Below are 20004 nucleotides of genomic sequence, written 5' to 3' on the forward strand. Positions count from 1 at the left end.
CCACCGGTACAAAAACTTTTCAATCAAGAACATGCATACATTTTCAATATGGGTTTCCTGCAAACTGAAAGTTATGTGCTCAATATATCAGGTCTAGCACCATGTATTAGAAGGCTTTTAAGTTACAATTATAACTAAAGTGGCAATAAAGCAAAACAAGAGGTTCATGGGCCTTAAAGATGGCCTGAGTCTGAGCTAATCTGCAAACGCTAAATATAATATGAATAGAAATTACATATATGTAGCTTAGATATGCAAACAGGAAAATTAGTACCTTCTATTATTCTATTGTTGATTTTTCACTTTTCTTATTATTATTATTATTATTTTTATTCTTTTTTTTTTTTCCTTACCGATTTTGTGCAGAGGATTTCTCAGAGATGGCTTGATCGATTTACTTCAAATTTTTAGGGTTGATGCATTGCTATTTGAAGTTTATATCTTTTTTTGGATTTTTGAAAATTCACTTCCGGTTGGAAGTTATCTCCCTTTTATCGACTTTCAGATGACCAATAAAGCATGTGGGCCTCTTGTTAAATTAATGATTTTAAATAGCAATTTAGTAACTTGAAATAACGAATTGATAATCAGTAATTTGTTATAACAGATTAGTAATTTGTTATAACAGATTAGTAATTTGTTATAACAGATTAGTAATTTGTTATAACAAATTAGTAATTTGTTATAACAAATTAGTAATTTGTTATAACAAACTAAAAAAAGACACTGCTGTGGCCCTAATATGCTTCCGTAAATATCAAACATATCTTGTAATTCGTTGTTTTATGTTCTATCTAGCCCAGATTTGAATAGTTGCGTCAGAGCTATTTTCCTCAATTTGGAATTCACCTTACACACGTGGGGTTATTTTTAGACGTAGACTCAACGACTACATATATTTCATGGGTTTACACATGTTTATTTTCTAAATAATATTCTCACTGATTTCTTTTTCAAGTATGCAATTAAGAGGTTGTTAAATTTATTATTAATATTTTGATTGATTTGCATACCACATTGCGTTACTCTCTGAGCACAGCCATTTCTAAACAACTTTTAAACAGTAGCTGAAACACGATTTTCATTGGATAAGAAGGTTGTTTTCTCCATCCGCTAGAGGGCGCCACTCAAAGCTACGAAAATCGCACTAAATCTGCCAAGGGTTTGTAGAGAAGCGGAGCGGATCGTAAACCCTTGGCTAGCGATGATGATATAGAACATGAATTAGAAGTGTTGTGAACAGAATCCGAGAACTGGATGTCATTGTAATTAGAAAGGATGTTCATTTCTTCTGATTTGTGCCAACAAATGAAACTATCTTTAAATTACTAAGTTGCTCTCCAAACAAATATTTATCTTTTAAGTTTAAACTAAAATCTTTTTATCTATTGATACAAAGTCATACATTCTTAAATAGACTTTACAATCAGTACCCCTTGCTTGTAAGAGGCGACCAAATGGGGCGGTCCTTCGGATGAGACCGCAAAAACCGAGGTCCCGGGTCCCCTGCTCAAAGGCCGTAAGCGCCGAGCATAGGCCTAAATTTTGCAGCCCTTCACCTGTAGTGGTGACGTCACCATATCAGTGAAAGATTCTCGAGAGGGACGTTAAACAATATTTAATCAATCAATACAACCTAAAGTAACATTCCGAATAGGATATGGAGACAATTTCATTACAATGGCATTGAACATGATTCTTGATCGTGACACATTATCCGACTATAAACAATCTTTGTGAAACGTATGAGCCAGAGGTTCGGGAGTAAATAGTATTTCTATAGATGATTGATTGAATATTGTTTAACGTCCCTCTCGGGGATATTTCACTCATATGGAGACGTCACCACTGCCGGTGAAGGGCTGCAAAATTTAGGTCTATGCCCGGCGCTTATGGCCATTGAGCAGGGAGGGATCGTTACTGTGCCACACCTGCTGTGACACGGGACCTCGGTTTTTGCGGTCTCATCCGAAGGACCGCCCCATTTAGTTGCCTCTTACGACAAGCAAGGGGTACTGAGGACCTATGCTAACCCGGATACCCACGGGATTGGCGGAGAATGAAGAGAAATACTGAGTTTGACATGTAAAATTAAAACTTTTGGAAAATATAGCAAAATTACCATGTGCTTCGCACTTTTAGTCAGTTTGTGAGTAAATGTCCAGAGTTTACACATTGATAAATTCTTCAAAAAGACTGTTTAAATAATCCTTTAATGGTTCGTGACGTTTTCGTGGATCATATAGTAATAAATTAAATCTTCACTACTTACCCATTTTGTTTGCTTTCTTAAAGACCCCAAAATCACGGATCACTGGATGTGGGCGGAGCTCATCTATGGTCATTGTTATTTACCTGGCCAAAAGATCAGGGTGTTATGTATACTTTTGATATACACAGGACATGTCTCTGGGGCGTCTGCAGAGTTTCAGTGGTGACAGTGTTTGTATAATGGATGTATCTCCTACGACATTGTCGGAAACCCACGGTCGCTCGCTCTATTCGTTTACCTACTGTGGGTCCCAAGGCCGATATTTTCGCATAACTCATTAAAATGCGTGATCTTACGTGCCCTTTTGAGTACCAATGGAAATCGCCGTAATCATTCCCGGTACTCAAAGTGTAAGCTGTAATGGCGGCGCCCATGAAAGTGTGTTTTGTTGTGCCACTATCAAAGACATAAAGATGAAAATTCCAGATTTGGCACCCAAAATGGCTGATTATTTTAACTAATACTTCTCTTTCACGTGTGCCTTCAGAAATCCTGGATCCGCCTCTTGTATGTTTATTATCATCACTGCTTCATGGCACGTGTTAAAAAAAAATACATTGCTCCCGTATGATGGAACTACGAACTCGTGCTGAACATGTAGACTTGTACATAGACTCGTACACAGTACGATAGTAAACGCTTGGTAACACAAGCTTTTTCCTCCCCTGTCTTTATAGACACAAATACACCCTCCGCTTCAATAATGCAGGTAAAGCATCTCGCTGAAAGTTTTGTAACTTGTTCAACTTAAACGTGGTCAAAATCATGTTTTTCTATGCTACCGAGGACTGGAAATAAGAGGCTTTTTCATTGGTTGAATATCGCAATAAGGAATGGTAAAGCGACCAATCGCATACAGAAGCCGAGACACACCTTCCAGCGAAAATACTGGCCTTGTGACCCACGGTAGGTAAACGAATAGAGCGACCGACCGTGGGTTTCCGACGAAGCTCCAGCGGTAGCTGACACAGTCTACACCCACCACCTACCCCCCCCCCCTCTCTCTCTCTCTCTCTCTCTCTCTCTCTCTCTCTCTCTCTCTCTCTCTCTCTCTCTCTCTCTCTCTCTCTCTCTCTCTCTCATTCATTGGCTGAATGAATAATTTCTTTTATAAATATAGAGCTATCATAAATTGATAAAATCAATTATTTCTGTTTTCAGGAAGTTACACGTATATATATAGAGGAGAAAAGAATACAATTAAATGTTAATAATTGCAAGAAAATAGCAGTGGTGGACAGGTCCATGCTATCAAAACTCTGGTATACTGGGCCTCCTCAAGATCTAAAGAATGCCTGTACTAATTGACTGTTATTGCTATAAAAACACCTCTCTGGGATCCCTCCAGACCACAGTCTCTGCAGATGTCACTCCATTTGGGGGTGTTAACTTAAAATTGGGTCTTTAAATTGTATGGTTGGTATTTTTTTTAAATTTTATTTAACGGTTTTTTTATTTTGGTTGTTGTTGTGTGTGTGTTTTGTTTAATATCCCTTTCGAGAATGTTTTCACTCATAAGGAGACGTCAATGTACGTCACCACTGCCGGTGAAGGGCTGCAAAATTTAGGTCTATGCTCGGCGCTTACGGCCTTTGAGCAGAGGGGGAATCTTTATCGTACCACACCTGTTGGGACACGGGGTCTCGGTAGTTTTTGCGGTCTCGTCAGAACGACCGCCCAATTTACTCGCCTCAAATTACAGTAAGGGGTACTGGGGACCTATGCTTACCCGGACACTAGGACGTGTTTGTGTGTTTATCGCTTCATTAGCATAGTGCAACATTAATCACAATGCTTTTCCAAGGGCCCTGAACAGGTTTTGTGATACACTATAATAGCGGAGCCAGAATTTGTTCAAGGAGTGTGCACTTTACATGGCACTTTTTTGCCCAAGAGAAGAATTACAGTAACCTTTCTTAAATTAAGATTTTTCGACTAAAAGTGCGGTGCGCAACCTCCGTAATACCCCCTCAAAATCGTCCATAATCCTGTGTCTCGTAGCATGGTAACCTCCGAGATTGCGAAATGTTGTTATGAAATATAAAAGACGAGGCATTTATATTTCAAACAACATTTCGAGACCGATGAGTTTATCATGCAATATACACGGTCGACAGGGGATGCTTACTCCTCCTATGCACCTAAGCCCACCCCCAGGTATATCCAGGGGTCCGTGCTTGCCCAACTCCTTATTTTGTATTGCTTATAGGAGTTATGAGATTGATCACTGTTCGTTATCTTTGCCTTTCACGAAAACAAGAACTTTATTACTATTCTACAATAGCCAAAAATATACAGCCGATCATTCACTAATATATAGCTACGAATTAGGCCACCGTGACGTCATGGCAGTTTTCGAATCGGACTAGGCTTACATGTTTTTGCTGACGAAAAGGATGAGATGGTAGGGTATACTATATCTATTTTGAAAAAAAACAACTTATTTCAAGTATTTAGATAATGTTGACGGATTATATCAACTGTTTTGAATGCATAGTCCAAGAAAACTACACATACGTGGAAGAGGGTTAACTTGTCTGTGCATCGCCATGTTTGTTTAAATGTGTAACAATTTCGGAATGCAGACGATTGATTTATATTGAATGACAGATGTTCTTCAGTCATTTATAAATTGGTTTTGCAACATATATTGATTAATTTTTATGATTATATAATTGAATTATCAGTCATAGACTTTTATGTTGTATTTGCAAAACACCAGATGCAAGCGAGAATTGTATCAATTTCATAATCAGTTATTACGTATAAAAGTATATCGTAGAATAATGACCGCGGCATTTTGATCTTTGCAATAACCATGGCAAAATCAAAATCAGATCTTATATACCTGTATCTGCTTCGAGAATACCCGCACACATATTGTCTGTACATGTTTGTTATGTTATGTACGTGAGCGGATCTAACGTCTGATTCTCAAAATTAGATTCTCTCTCTCTCTCTCTCTCCCTCTCTCTCTCTCTCTCTCTCTCTCTCTCTCTCGATCTCTCTCGATATATATATATATATATATCATCATCATCATCATCAAAGTAAATCGATGTTTTGCTGAATTCACAATTTATCATGTCATGTATTGATATAGTTGGTTAAATTAAACCATTACAAATCAATGTTAGTACAAAAATGGATATTGAACATTATTTGTTCTCAACTTGCTGAGTCATAGATTCGTGGGAAGTTCGATCTTCCGCCAACAGATGGTACTAAATATAAAATTAATTAATCGGAGAGACTAAAATACATGTATTTGGACATGGTAATTAACTTGAAAATTGTAAAAGAATTAGTCAATAACTTTAAAAAAGAAGACATTCTCATAACATTTAGAATGTTAAAGCAGACATATGAAATGGTATGCGTTTCTTTCTCTTTCTTTCGTTATTTAAAAATTCTTTTTTATCAGTATACATGTATGTATAACATAATGCCAAACAATGTCATTGAATGGAACAATTTTCCAAGATATTATTTTCACTTATACCATGATAACTTGTGAATTTGATGAAGTAATGTTTGCAGTTTCTCGTGTTAGGTTTTTTTTTCTCCTAGGGGACGGTATATTCACCTGAACGTTCCACCGAAATGAATACAACATTTGATTTCTTTAACATCGGACCAAAACTAAAATGGGAATTTCAAAATTGATACGAGTGTTATCATTATTTATCTATTTTTTGTTTTGTGTGTGTGTCGCGTCTCTACTCACTTTCGACTGTCTTGCACTCAGATTATTAAGAAAAAGTAACTTCTATCACGAACCGGAATTACAATTATTAAAATTAGTAACCGGTATCGCTTGGTAAATTCTACATGTTCTAATAGGCGGTGTTGACCAGGTATCGTTTAGTAGGCTCTAGGAGCCAGATTTACATGTAGTGTTTTAAATTCAATCATATAATAAAACAATTATTGGCATTATCCCGGTCAGTACGATGCTTCAGCTAATCTCCAAGTTCGATATTTACCTCATCATCCAAGCTAGATGGATTTTGTACGTCTCAACGAAGAGTATCATATTTACCCCCCCCCCCCCCCCTCCTCCAAATGGCAATAATTGATTTTTAAGCGTTGTAACACTGCAACTGCATTTTTTAAAAATTAGAATTTATGACCACATTTTCTTTTAGAATTTCAAAATAATTTTCGTGTAGGCTTGTACATGTATGTATACACATGCACTTGGCTTACATACCTAATATGAAATCGTTGTGAAAATTGACACGCATTATTTCCTGGTTACGCTATTGAAGTGATCTACAATCATCTTTAAATGGGAGGAGAAGGTCGTCTATAAGCCCATATTATCGATGGAGGCATTCGCTCACGTCTTTGGTACTTGTATCAGTGGAAAAGTAAAGGAGAGAGAGAGAGAGAGAGAGAGAGAGAGAGAGAGAGAGAGAGAGAAGTAACATGAAAATAATTCAGATAATTTTTCGGTGTTAAAGTTGGTTAAAAAGTTATTTCACATGAATTGTTTACTAGTGTAATTCTCGTCCTTTTAGATCAAAATTCGGTTTGTAAGATAACATTCCATAACAACCCCGTCTGTTTCTCTTTCCGTGAGATAGGTGTGATAAAGATGAGTTTCAGAGTATCAATGAAGAAATCTTTATTCAGCTTCGATGGTAAACGCCGGGATGAACCACAAAAGCTCGTAAACTTCTTCCCAATGTGGGGGTTCTTATTTTGATTTTGCACAGATGTTGGCGTGAGGGGGTCGTTAGTATGGGAAGAAATCGGAATGTCCAAGTAGGCGACCATTACTAATTATAAGGAAACAGACAATCAGATCAATAGTACTACTAGAATTTGTTTTTGTTGTCCCAGTTTTACAAAACAGTTTGAATTTCGTTCACTACCTCATCATGATTTGAATTTAGCGTGATAAAGACACGTGCGGACTCTGACGTAGTGTTATATCTCTCTGTCAAAAAATATATCACAGTTTTCACTAGACAGTTTTATTGGCGCACTGTGAGAACAAACAGAAAATACACAATATTGATACCAAGATAAAAACACCAGCATTGAAATCAGCAACTCTTTGGATTTTTTATGATAAATGGATTGGTGGGGGCTGGTTATTGAAAACTGGCAATTTTGCACCTTTTGTTATTGATATAAACGAAGTAATTTTTTGCTGAATCAGGGATTGGTAGGGAAGTGGTTCAACAGTGCACATGTACTAGGTGAAATCTTAGTATAGAAGATCATCAATGCAAATATTTCCTAATGTAGAGGCTCTTGTTATTGTATGTACATGTAAAAATGCTGGAGTATTTGCATTAGTACTGTGGCACTGTTTCCCCAAGAAAACAGCATATCTCTTACCATACGTTTGTCATTCTATCATAGAAAAAGTCAAACATTTTGAGCAAGATGATTTTTTCTGAATCACGAAACTTACTTTGCTGTCAGCGTGACAATATCAACCATAATTTTATTGTTGAAACCTAATTTTCGTGAGTTTTTGATTTTGTGGCTTTGGTATGATTTCACTGTTTGAATACATGGACTGTTGTCCTTTATTCACTCCTCTTAAGTACATATTCTCTGTTGACATAATTTCGTAGACTTGCTCAATGACAGAAAGAACGAACATCGGTGTTCAACATTAGTATATCCGACGTATTGTATTAGCTCTGTCTAAGCGAGCTTAGTCTAATGACACAAAACTAACTCATGACTCGACCAAAAAGTCGTATATTCTCCAAACCGATCTAAAGGCAGGCGTCTCCAAGGAATAAAAAGGAACCCGATCATTTCCCTCTTTGAATAGCATATTAATTCATATTTGAATTAAAAATATGTATTGCCCAAAACATCTTTACTCTTGGAAGTAGAAAGATCAGATGATTGGAGACTTTTCGCCTGGCAGAAAGTGGAGTAGATAATGGATTTCTTGCAATATTTTATTTGCTTCCCACAGAACGTGAAACTGAATTCAAAATAAGTAATAAACCTAGGGATTTTCACTCTTCCTGTTCATTAAACCTAGAATTTTGTCGAAGAATGTTGCTTAGAAAATGTCTGAAATTGTAATGCAATTACATTAACACTACCGAGACCATATTTTCCGAAGTAGTCTATTTTGTCAAAAAAAAGAGTTTCGTCCGACAAAATGATTGTATCAGGAATTTTTGAATTAGATTGTGAATTGATATCAATAGTATTGATTTAAACGTCTATTTTGGTCAACTTTAACATATGAAAGCATTGAATTCGGCACCTCTGATATTTTGCGTCTGACACGCAAGAAGAATATCTTAAGAAATATGGATGAGAATGGTACGTCTGTAGTCCGGAGGATACCATGTGTTCAAACCGTCAAGCAATAGGAAACACTTCTAGAGCGGTGTGAATATCAATAACGTTAACTGCTTCGTTTGCTTTTACAGAGGACATTTTGAGGCACTTAGTTTTTACCTTACAAGATATATGTGAATGAAAGTACAGGGGCGGACCACAAAATTTTCAAGGGGTGTGTGACCCAAGTTTGTACCCTTTTCGCCAAAAATAGTGGAAGAGCTCAAAACGGCAAATATTAAAAGATCAATTGTGTTAGCATTATTCAACCAAAGTGGGCGTGTAACTATAAATCCGCCACTGAAGTATAAAAGGTGAAGATAACGAACAGTGATCAATCTCATAACTCCTGTAAGTAATTCAAAATAGAGAGTTGGGCAAACACAAACCCATGCATATACCAGAGGTGGGATCAGGTGCCTAGGAGGAGTAAACATTCCCTGTCAACCGGTCACTACCGCCGTGAGCCCTATATCTTGATCAGGTAAACGGAGTGATCTGTAGCCAAAATCAGTGTGCCAAGTATGAATTGTCATTTTATCTCGAAGAAATCAAAACCCTGCAATATCTATAGTACATGTGGTTATATCTTCTTTCTCTCCAGCTAATTCTTTGCAAGTTGATTTACAAAGGCTCCAAAGAGCTGGCGGACTTCCCCTTTCACTGACCTTGAACTTTTATATTTAAATTTGAAGAATAGTAGGAACCAATATGTTGGTGTATAATTGCACCTGAAATCGCATTCAAAGTACACAACAAGTATTACAAGAGAATTATCATATATTCTCCCAGTACATGTCTTTGTAAAAACCAATGCGGAGCCATGCAGAACTTCAATTTATGAAACATTGGTAAGAAAATATAACTTATCAAAGAATTTCGAAAGCTCCATTTCAGTGATCGTCACATTCTAAATATAGCATTGAAAATCAGAACGAACAAATCCTTATAAGCAAAGTCACATTATTGAAAATTTTACAAACGCTAGATAAGACAAACGCTAGATAAGACAAACACTAGATAAGACAAACGCTAGATAAGACAAACACTAGATAAGACAAACGCTAGATAAGACAAACTCTAGGTAAGACAAAAACTAGATAAGACAAACGTTAGATAAGACAAACGCTAGATAAGACAAACACTAGATAAGACAAACACTAGATAAGACAAACACTAGGTAAGACAAACGCTAGATAAGACAAACGTTAGGTAAGACAAACACTAGATGAGACAAACACTAGATGAGACAAACACTAGATGAGACAAACACTAGATAAGACAAACCCTAGGTAAGACAAACACTAGATAAGACAAACATTAGATAAGACAAACACTAGATAAGACAAACGCTAGATAAGACAAACACTAGATAAGACAAAAGCTAGATAAGACAAACTCTAGGTAAGACAAAAACTAGATAAAGCAAACACTAGGTAAGGCAAACGCTACATAAGACAAATACTAGATAAAACAAACGTTAGGTAAGACAAACACTAGATGAGACAAACACTAGATGAGACAAACACTAGAAAAGGCAAACCCTAGGTAAGACAAACACTAGATAAGACAAACATTAGATAAGACAAACACTAGATAAGACAAACACTAGATAAGTCAAACACTAGATAAGACAAAAGCTAGATAAGACAAACTCTAGGTGAGACAAAAACTAGATAAAGCAAACACTAGGTAAGACAAACCCTAGGTAAGACAAACACTAGATAAGACAAACATTAGATAAGACAAACATTAGATAAGACAAACACTAGAGAAGACAAACACTAGGTAAGACAAAAACTAGATAAAGCAAACACTAGGTAAGGCAAACCCTAGGTAAGACAAACACTAGATAAGACAAACATTAGATAAGACAAACATTAGATAAGACAAACACTAGAAAAGACAAACACTAGATAAGTCAAACACTAGATAAGACAAAAGCTAGATAAGACAAACTCTAGGTAAGACAAACACTAGGTAAGTCAAACCCTAGGTAAGACAAACATTAGATAAGACAAACATTAGATAAGACAAACACTAGAGAAGACAAACACTAGGTAAGACAAACGCTAGATAAGGCAAACCCTAGGTAAGACAAACACTAGATAAGGCAAACACTGGGTAAGGCAAACGCTATATAAGACAAACACTAGATGAGACAAACACTAGATAAGACAAACACTAGATAAGACAAACTCAAGGTAAGAATGTCATCATTTTCTTTCCACATTGTTCGAAATACCTTAAATTTTCACCGGTAACTTTGGAAACCTATAGGATACAAAAATATGATACATTATTCCTGTTTGTTTGAAAAAAAGTGGTTGAAAATGTAGCTGAAATTTTCAACAACGAAAAATTTCTGTCAGTGACATTGCAATGAGAGAATCTGTTGAACTCCGAGTTTCTGCATAACAATTTTCCTAAGTTTTTTTCTGTCAATGAACTCGAACTTCGACAAACAAACATGGTTCAAGGTAACAACACGCTGTCTGATCATTAGCAACATTAGTACCACATATAATCTACTGCTTCTCCATCTACTCGTCGAGCGACCTTGACAAATTGATATTAATCCAAGGTCATGAAACATTTTCCTCTCGTAAGCAATTTTCGTGTCTGGGTGTTAGCTTTGCTCCTTTCAAAGGTTGATTACAGGTTCAAGAGTAGAGAAGATAATAGATTTCATGCATTTTCATCGTACGAGCCGCATTAAAATCCCTTACCCAAAGGTCAAGAATATCTCTATGTGTTACATGTACAGTACACGTAGATGCCGCCAATCTCGTTAGTGCTCTGCAAAACACGGATGCTTGATTTTCAGGTGTGACGAGCTTTTTAAACAATTGATGTACTTTCATCACATGGTCCAAAGTGCCTTGTCCATTCATCACAGCCCTCAGTCAGGGGCCACAAATAATATAATTGCAGTAAAAGCACTCTTGGTCGTCGGGACTATGCATACAGTTTTGTCTTCTAGATAGACGTCCTGAGGCGATGAAGAACTTTCTTAAATATTTCAATATTTTCTAAAGGTTTCAACCCCTCCCCTCATTCCCCAGTGGACCAGGGGAAATTTTTTGTCGCCTATAGATATTATACGCTCAATGTGTTACCTTTTTAAAATTGTTATATTCATACTTTTTTTTTTTTAAAAAAACTTCGCCCAGTTGTAAATGAGAAGTTGAAAATGATCAAACGATGACGCATGGTTGGCGATGGACAAAAGCTGATCGCAGTGGGTCACTGAGTGCATCGGATGACCTAAAAACTGAGTAAGTCTTGCACTCAATGCCGAACAAACGAATATTGGAACGAAAGAATGGTAACTGAATATTTTTTTCTTGGGACTGGGGTATGTACACTGTAATGTTATCAACACACCCGTGTAATTGGTTATGCTGGGATAGTCAGACTTAACTACCTGTATATATACAAGAACACTTAAATCACCCAAGGTGTGTAACAAATATTCAAAGACAACGGTACACCACCTCAAAATGTTCAAACACACCGGTACACCACATCAAGGTGTTCAAACACACCAGTACACTACATCAAGGTGTTCAAACACACCAGTACACTATATCAAGGTGTTCAAACACACCAGTACACTACATCAAGGTGTTCAAAAACACCAGTACTCCACATCAAGGTGTTCAAAAACACCAGTACTCCACATCAAGGTGTTCAAAAACACCAGTACTCCACATCAAGGTGTTCAAAAACACCAGTACACCACATCAAGGTGTTCGAAAACACCAGTACACCACATCAAGGTGTTCAAAAACACCAGTACTCCACATCAAGGTGTTCAAACACACCGGTACACCACATCAAGGTGTTCAAACACACCAGTACACTACATCAAGGTATTCAAACACACCAGTACTCCACATCAAGGTGTTCAAACACACCGGTACACCACATCAAGGTGTTCAAAACACCAGTACTCCACATCAAGGTGTTCAAACACATATGTACACCACATCAGGGTGTTCAAAACACCAGTACTCCACATCAAGGTGTTCAAAACACCAGTACTCCACATCAAGGTGTTCAAACACGCCGGTACACCACATCAAGGTGTTCAAACACACCGGTACACCACATCAAGGTGTTCAAACACACCAGTACACTACATCAAGGTGTTCAAAACACCAGTACTCCACTTCAAGGTGTTAAAAACACCAGTACTCCACATCAAGGTGTTCAAAACACCGGTACACCACATCAAGGTGTTCAAACACGCCGGTACACCACATCAAGGTGTTCAAACACACCGGTACACCACATCAAGGTGTTCAAACACACCAGTACACTACATCAAGGTGTTCAAACACGCCGGTACACCACATTAAGGTGTTCAAAAACACCAGTACACCACATCAAGGTGTGTAATAAGACACTGGTACACCACATTAAGGTGTTCAAACACGCCGGTACACCACATCAAGGTGTTCAAACACGCCAGTACACTACATCAAGGTATTCAAATACACCAGTACTCCACATCAAGGTGTTCAAACACGCCGGTACACCACATCAAGGTGTTCAAACACACCGGTACACCACATCAAGGTGTTCAAAACACCAGTACTCCACATCAAGGTGTTCAAACACATATGTACACCACATCAAGGTGTTCAAAACACCAGTACTCCACATCAAGGTGTTCAAAACACCAGTACTCCACATCAAGGTGTTCAAACACGCCGGTACACCACATCAAGGTGTTCAAACACACCGGTACACCACATCAAGGTGTTCAAACACACCAGTACACTACATCAAGGTGTTCAAAACACCAGTACTCCACTTCAAGGTGTTCAAAACACTAGTACTCCACATCAAGGTGTTCAAAACACCAGTACTCCACATCAAGGTGTTCAAACACGCCGGTACACCACATCAAGGTGTTCAAACACACCGGTACACCACATCAAGGTGTTCAAACACACCAGTACACTACATCAAGGTGTTCAAACACGCCGGTACACCACATTAAGGTGTTCAAAAACACCAGTACACCACATCAAGGTGTGTAATAAGACACTGGTACACCACATTAAGGTGTTCAAACACGCCGGTACACCACATCAAGGTGTTCAAACACGCCAGTACACTACATCAAGGTATTCAAAAACACCAGTACTCCACATCAAGGTGTTCAAACACACCGGTACACCACATCAAGGTGTTCAAACACGCCAGTACACTACATCAAGGTGTTCAAACACACCGGTACACCACATCAAGGTGTTCAAACACGCCGGTACACCACATTAAGGTGTTCAAAAACACCAGTACACCACATCAAGGTGTGTAATAAGACACTGGTACACCACATTAAGGTGTTCAAACACACCTGTACACCACATCAAGGTGTGTAATAAGACACTGGTACACCACATCAAGGTGTGTAATAAGACACTGGTACACCACATCAAGGTGTTCAAACACACCTGTACACCACATCAAGGTGTGTAATAAGACACTGGTACACCACATCAAGGTGTGTAATAAGACACTGGTACACCACATCAAGGTGTACAAATACATTCACAATATAATCATTTCTATCTGAACGGAAGTTGGATGATTGGTACCTCAGGCCCCCAAACTGCCCCCCCCCTCCCAATGACATCGTCATTAACTCTAAGCCATATTTGAGACCTCAAGTTTTTACAAAGTCTTTAACTAGAAATATCTGGAATTCTCCTTGATGGAGTCATCGATTCCAGTTCCCTGGCTAGCTCCGTTTTCTATGTATATGTTTAAGCGGGGGTCACAAATTGGCGGTTACCTACAATTTAAACTCAATAATTTTCTGATAAATTTGACATCTAGAATGTAAGGTCATGCAGTCATGTAACCAAAATGGGTAGAAATTCTACGATGTACATGTATATAATATAATCAAACAGTTAATCATGTGATATTTGTATTTCTATTCACCTTTTTAGGGACTGAGAACTTTGAAGTTCGAAATGAAGTCAAGGTTATCTGAAATGTAAACCCTTTAAGAACGTTTTTGAGTTAACCCTTCTGAATTCCTAAACCGCCAAAAAGCTCGATCTGTGCTATTTTCCTCTTTTTCAAAGAAAGTGGACGCTTAATGTGTATGTTAATTGCAGCTAATCATCACCATATTTCATTTTTTTTAACCTGACAATAGACAGCATGAGCATGGATAAAAACTCCCTGATTGTCTAAATGATCAATTACTTAAATTCAGGGGTCAAAATTCGCGAGTCAATTACCTAAATCACTTTTTATACGCCCGTCTTAAGACGGGACGTATTATGGTATGGCGTTCATGTCCGTCCGTCTGTCTGTCTGTCCGTCCGTCTGTTAGCTTTTTCGTGTCCGACCCGTAACTTAAATACTACAAGGCCTAGAATCATCAAACTTTGTCTGGAGATACATCTTGGGTAGAAGGTGTGTCGCACATTAAAACCAGGTCACTGTGACTTTTCATTAAGAAGATATCCGTCTGTCAGCTTTTTCGTGTCCGACCCGTAACTTAAATACTACAAGGCCTAGAATCATCAAACTTTGTCTGTAGATACATCTTGGGTAGAAGGTGTGTCGCACATTAAAACCAGGTCACTGTGACTTTTCATTAAGAAGATATGGCCATATATGGCAAAAACTTGTCCGGCTCATAACTTGAAAACTATTAGACCTAGAATCACCAAAATTGGTCAACTAATGCATCTTAGGTAGAAGGTGTGTCGCATCCTACTTTAAGGTCACTGTGACATTTAATTAAGTTGATATAAAAAAATGTTTTAATGGGTACAATCTATACTGTTAACAATATGTGACGGGCGTATCATGTGCCGTGGCGGTGCACTTTATTGAAAAAGTTTTGATTTTCAATGGACGAAGTACCTCCTGATGACTGTGTCATATTGTAAATTTTTATTTACTGGGTGCATGAGTGTAAATACAAAAATTACAATATGACAACGGAATGAGAAAACCGGACGTTGAAATCAGTGTTGCGGTACACATATATAGTTTGTGTAGATTAATATATGCTGTGGATTGATATCTAATGATGACAATTTTTGTGGATTAAAAAGAATTTGGTTTCGCTGGAGTGTAGATTCTGTACATTAAAATATTATGTAAATTTGGAATTTAGTGGAACTTTTTGAGAACATAAGCACACACAGAATCCAATGAAATTCACCTGCGATGATACCCACAAGGTCCTGCACTTTAAAAGAAGAATTGGGTTCAAACGAAATACGCATGTATAATGATTCCACGCTAATGTCTGTATTCGTCATCAATCAAAGTGACTAAAATCGTAATGAGCCGACCATTTTCGCAAATACTGCTTTAACATTTTTCTCCTTTGTGATCGTGTGATGCAAGCTAGGAAGTTAATGGAAACATTTATAGAAACATTAACTTATAAGACAAAAATAATGTGACACCTCGTTTCTGCAATATAATATTTATCATTAAATCGCTAAGAATTTGTAAAGGGTTCTTCTGCACAAGTCATATAAATTATGTTACAGACAAACCCGTCAGTCGTAATGTTTGTGAAAGAAGAGGAACGAATTGTCTGACGACGTAATTATATATTGTGAGATGGAGGTCCAAGTCTTCTTCCCACAAACTGAAATAGGACTACCATTGTAACTGCACATAATGCATCAAAACCTCAAATTTCCTGTATGGTAACTTTTTGCCTTTAAAATAACAGACATTTTTATATATTTCAATAATTAGAATTCTCAAACAACGTCATATTTACAGAAGAAAGACCAGAATTCCATAGCCTTTGTTTTTTTCTTTCTTCTATAGGTTCTTGGTAACTGTAATCTATTTTATTATAGCTCATTAGGCCAATTTATACATTAGAGAAAGAGGAGAGGGATATAAGAAATCACATTATCGCCCATCTTCGCAGTTAATGTTCGAAACAGACCACGTGCCCTGTAAAGGATACTCCGATACATAAGAGGAAATAAGAAATAGTGGTATATCGAGCAAGTTTTCATGATTCTAATTTGAGAATAGGACACCCATCCCCTATTCCCTTATAACCTCTTCCCTCGAGAATGTTTGACTTATTTTAAACCAAAAAATCACAAACAAAATTCAAATTCTATTTGATTTACATTAATGCCTTTTGTGGGCTCGGATATTGATACGATGTGGTAATTGATTTGGAGGGCCGTAGTGTCTATACTTCAGGTACCTGGGTTTGCAACTCGCAGCTAAGTTATCGTCGAGGCTTCATCGTTATAGCATATCAAACATTGAAATATTTGATATTTTCCGTTTGTATTGTATAATTTGTCATTGGTATTGTATGAATTTTTCCTTTGTATTCTATATTTTCCATTTATATTCTATATTTTCCCATTGGTATTGTACGATTAACATTTGCATGGTAACTATGATCATTAACTTCCCTAAGATATTCGTATAGCACAGGGTGTCCCGTTTATATTTAAAACGTATACATTTCCAATGTTTTTGCCTTTGATATCGCGGGGATTCCTGCATGTTTCAACAATGGAATGAAATTATTTCGGACAGAATTCAGTTATAATTACTTTTATTTGATATATCTATCAAATAGTTTATTCCATCTACTATTCTCATAAACTTGGGTTTTAATCAAGACGTGGTTTTATGAATCTCGCGGGTCACATATTCTAAAATTTGTGACATACAGCATTCAGGAAACATTTTCCTTATACGCTAAATTACTAGTCAACAGAGACCAAATCATGCATGTTTAAACCTGTATTAAATTCTATGTTTTGAAATTGCTTTCCTTAAAACGTTTGCACCTATGTAAGAGTACAAAGCTCTACAACAAATTGAGTTTCCGCAACTAGAGACTAGTAAGCCAGAGAAATTGTTGTTTGGGTTTTGCGTTCAGTCCGAAATAAAAATCTGTCAACCAATAATGGAGATTCAAACAAGAAAAAAGAAGATGCAGAAAGATATTGTAATCACAGTCTGTGCTAATAGTTAAGTGTGACGTGTATTTCAAAACACAATTTTATGTCAAGATGGTAGATTCTTCGTATGAAATCAGCAAAGTTACCATATTCTAGCCAAGCTAGTATACACCAGTGGCTGTCCCTATAAGACATGAAGTGCAGATATAAGCAGAGCAAAGCAAAAATTACTTATAATTCAAACGGACGCAAACAGAGGAATAAACATTTATTGCTTTAATAACCGTCCCACTCATTTATTTTTCAAATTTTATTTTCTTTATCTTAATTTTTTTTTTAATTTTGTAAGTTTAATTAATGTCATTTGTCAATTTCAATAATCAGTATGTTTAGGTACGTAGCCTCATTTTTCAAAGTGGGAGGGACGTGTCAGCCAATGTTTTTACTTTGCGCAATTGTGACTAAATCTTCAGATCCTCATTATCAGATTCGAAAAAAAAACCCACCAACAATTATCTTTCATTTCTACTACAAATGACATGTTGAAGAACTAACTCAGAATTTTGCATAATCAATCTTTCTGTTTTTTGGTTTTTTTTAAATTTTTTATTTTATTTGGATTTTGTATTTCTTGTAAGACATACCGGTCAAATTGTCAATAGTTGACCAATATTGCTGTGTAGCATTTTTTGGGGATGAGAAAAATTATTTCGGCCTCTGCATCAGAGCCTTTAGAAATGATACGATCAAAAGGTTCCTGACAAATTCGTTAAATGCATTATTTCTCAGGGTCTTGGGTTCAGAACCCAGGGCGAGGCGGCATGGATTACATCAACATCTAACAAAACAAACTGAATGTATAGCTTTAAGAAAATTTTAGAACGATATACTATTTAGAATTGTAATGAAGGAAAACTATAGGACATTAGTGATAATGTTGAGGTGTTATAAAGTTTTATATTTTGTCTCATTGTATCAAATGTACAATCTAGTACACTAAAAATATCAAAACTCCATCGGAACTCGAACACATAACATACAAACTACCATAAATCTCTCTCTCTCTCCTGTATTGGCTGTAACGCACTGAGCTAGCTCGACAGTGGGAAACAATTAAAAAGAAGGTTCAGGTCGGTCTACCGGACAAACTGGGTGCATAGTTTTATGGATACACGTATTTGTGCCTAAAAGAATAATTTTGAATTGTTTTGAATATCGAACCGTCATGAGCTGTGGTTGGTTCTTTATTTAAATAGTGAATAACGAATAAATGATCATAGAACGACAAGACGGGGAGACTCTATACCCCCTTCCTCAATTAAATAAAAAATCCAAGATTTAAGGTGGCTATGATAAATCAACGACAAGGCCTTTGAGTAGATTTAAGGTGGCTATGATAAATCAATGACAAGGCCTTTGAGTAGATTTCAGGTGGCTATGATAAATCAATGACAAGGCCTTTGAGTAGATTTAAGGTGGTTATGATAAATCAACGACAAGGTCTTTGAGTAGATTTAAGGTGGCTATGATAAATCAATGGCAAGGCCTTTGAGTAGATTTAAGGTGGCTATGATAAATCAATGGCAAGGCCTTCGAGTAGATTTCGAACATTGACAAGCTCACACTGCGTGCACTATCTAATCCGCCAGAAAACGACAGCATCCCGCGTTCGAAAGACCCTTTTGTCGCAAAAGACCCATTTGTTGCACACAAAGGCCCATTTGTTGCACCATCAACATGCAACACTGTTGTTGTGCAGTGTTTCAGTGAAAGATGAGGCCCACTACCCCCCCCCTTTCCTAAAATTCTTTTGTTTTCGAAATTGCTGTAAGCGAAATCACACTTGGCAGTAATGCGATACTGTAGTTTTTTGTTAAAAATAAAAACAAAAACGCCCGTGAAATGCACTCAGCAAGTGCAAATAATTGAATTTCCTCCATGTCTCGTTTAGATCTGAGAAAATGTAATCCAATTAATTGAAGGGAAAACTCGGGGAATATCATTAGCACCCTTTAATGGCTGAAATATTTCATTATAGAAGGACACAAGAGGCAATAAATATTTGAAAATTGAATTATCAAGGTTTGCTTCACCTAGATTTTCAAACAACTAATTCTGTTAATCTGCAATTTGCTCCTCTCTATGACAAATGACGCATTTTGATTTCATTTCGTCATTTTTTATAGAACCAATCATCAGAAGTAGAGGATTTATCACTCCTTTGTTTTCTCTTTAACATGCCTTTCACTACAAAATGAAATCGTAGTAATTCTCACTTTCAAGTCATGCTGATTACAAGATCAAAGGTAGTTTCTGCTTTAGAACAAACAAACAGTTATTTTGAACATTCAACACAGATGCTATCACTATCATAATATAGCCATTTTATTCTGTGAAAACAAAGTAATTGTTTTCAATTACATCAATGACTTCTTGAATGAAATCATTTGGGGGAATTTTTTT

This window comes from Ostrea edulis, chromosome 4 (genome assembly GCF_947568905.1).
Source record: "Ostrea edulis chromosome 4, xbOstEdul1.1, whole genome shotgun sequence".
Lineage (NCBI taxonomy): Eukaryota > Metazoa > Mollusca > Bivalvia > Ostreida > Ostreidae > Ostrea > Ostrea edulis.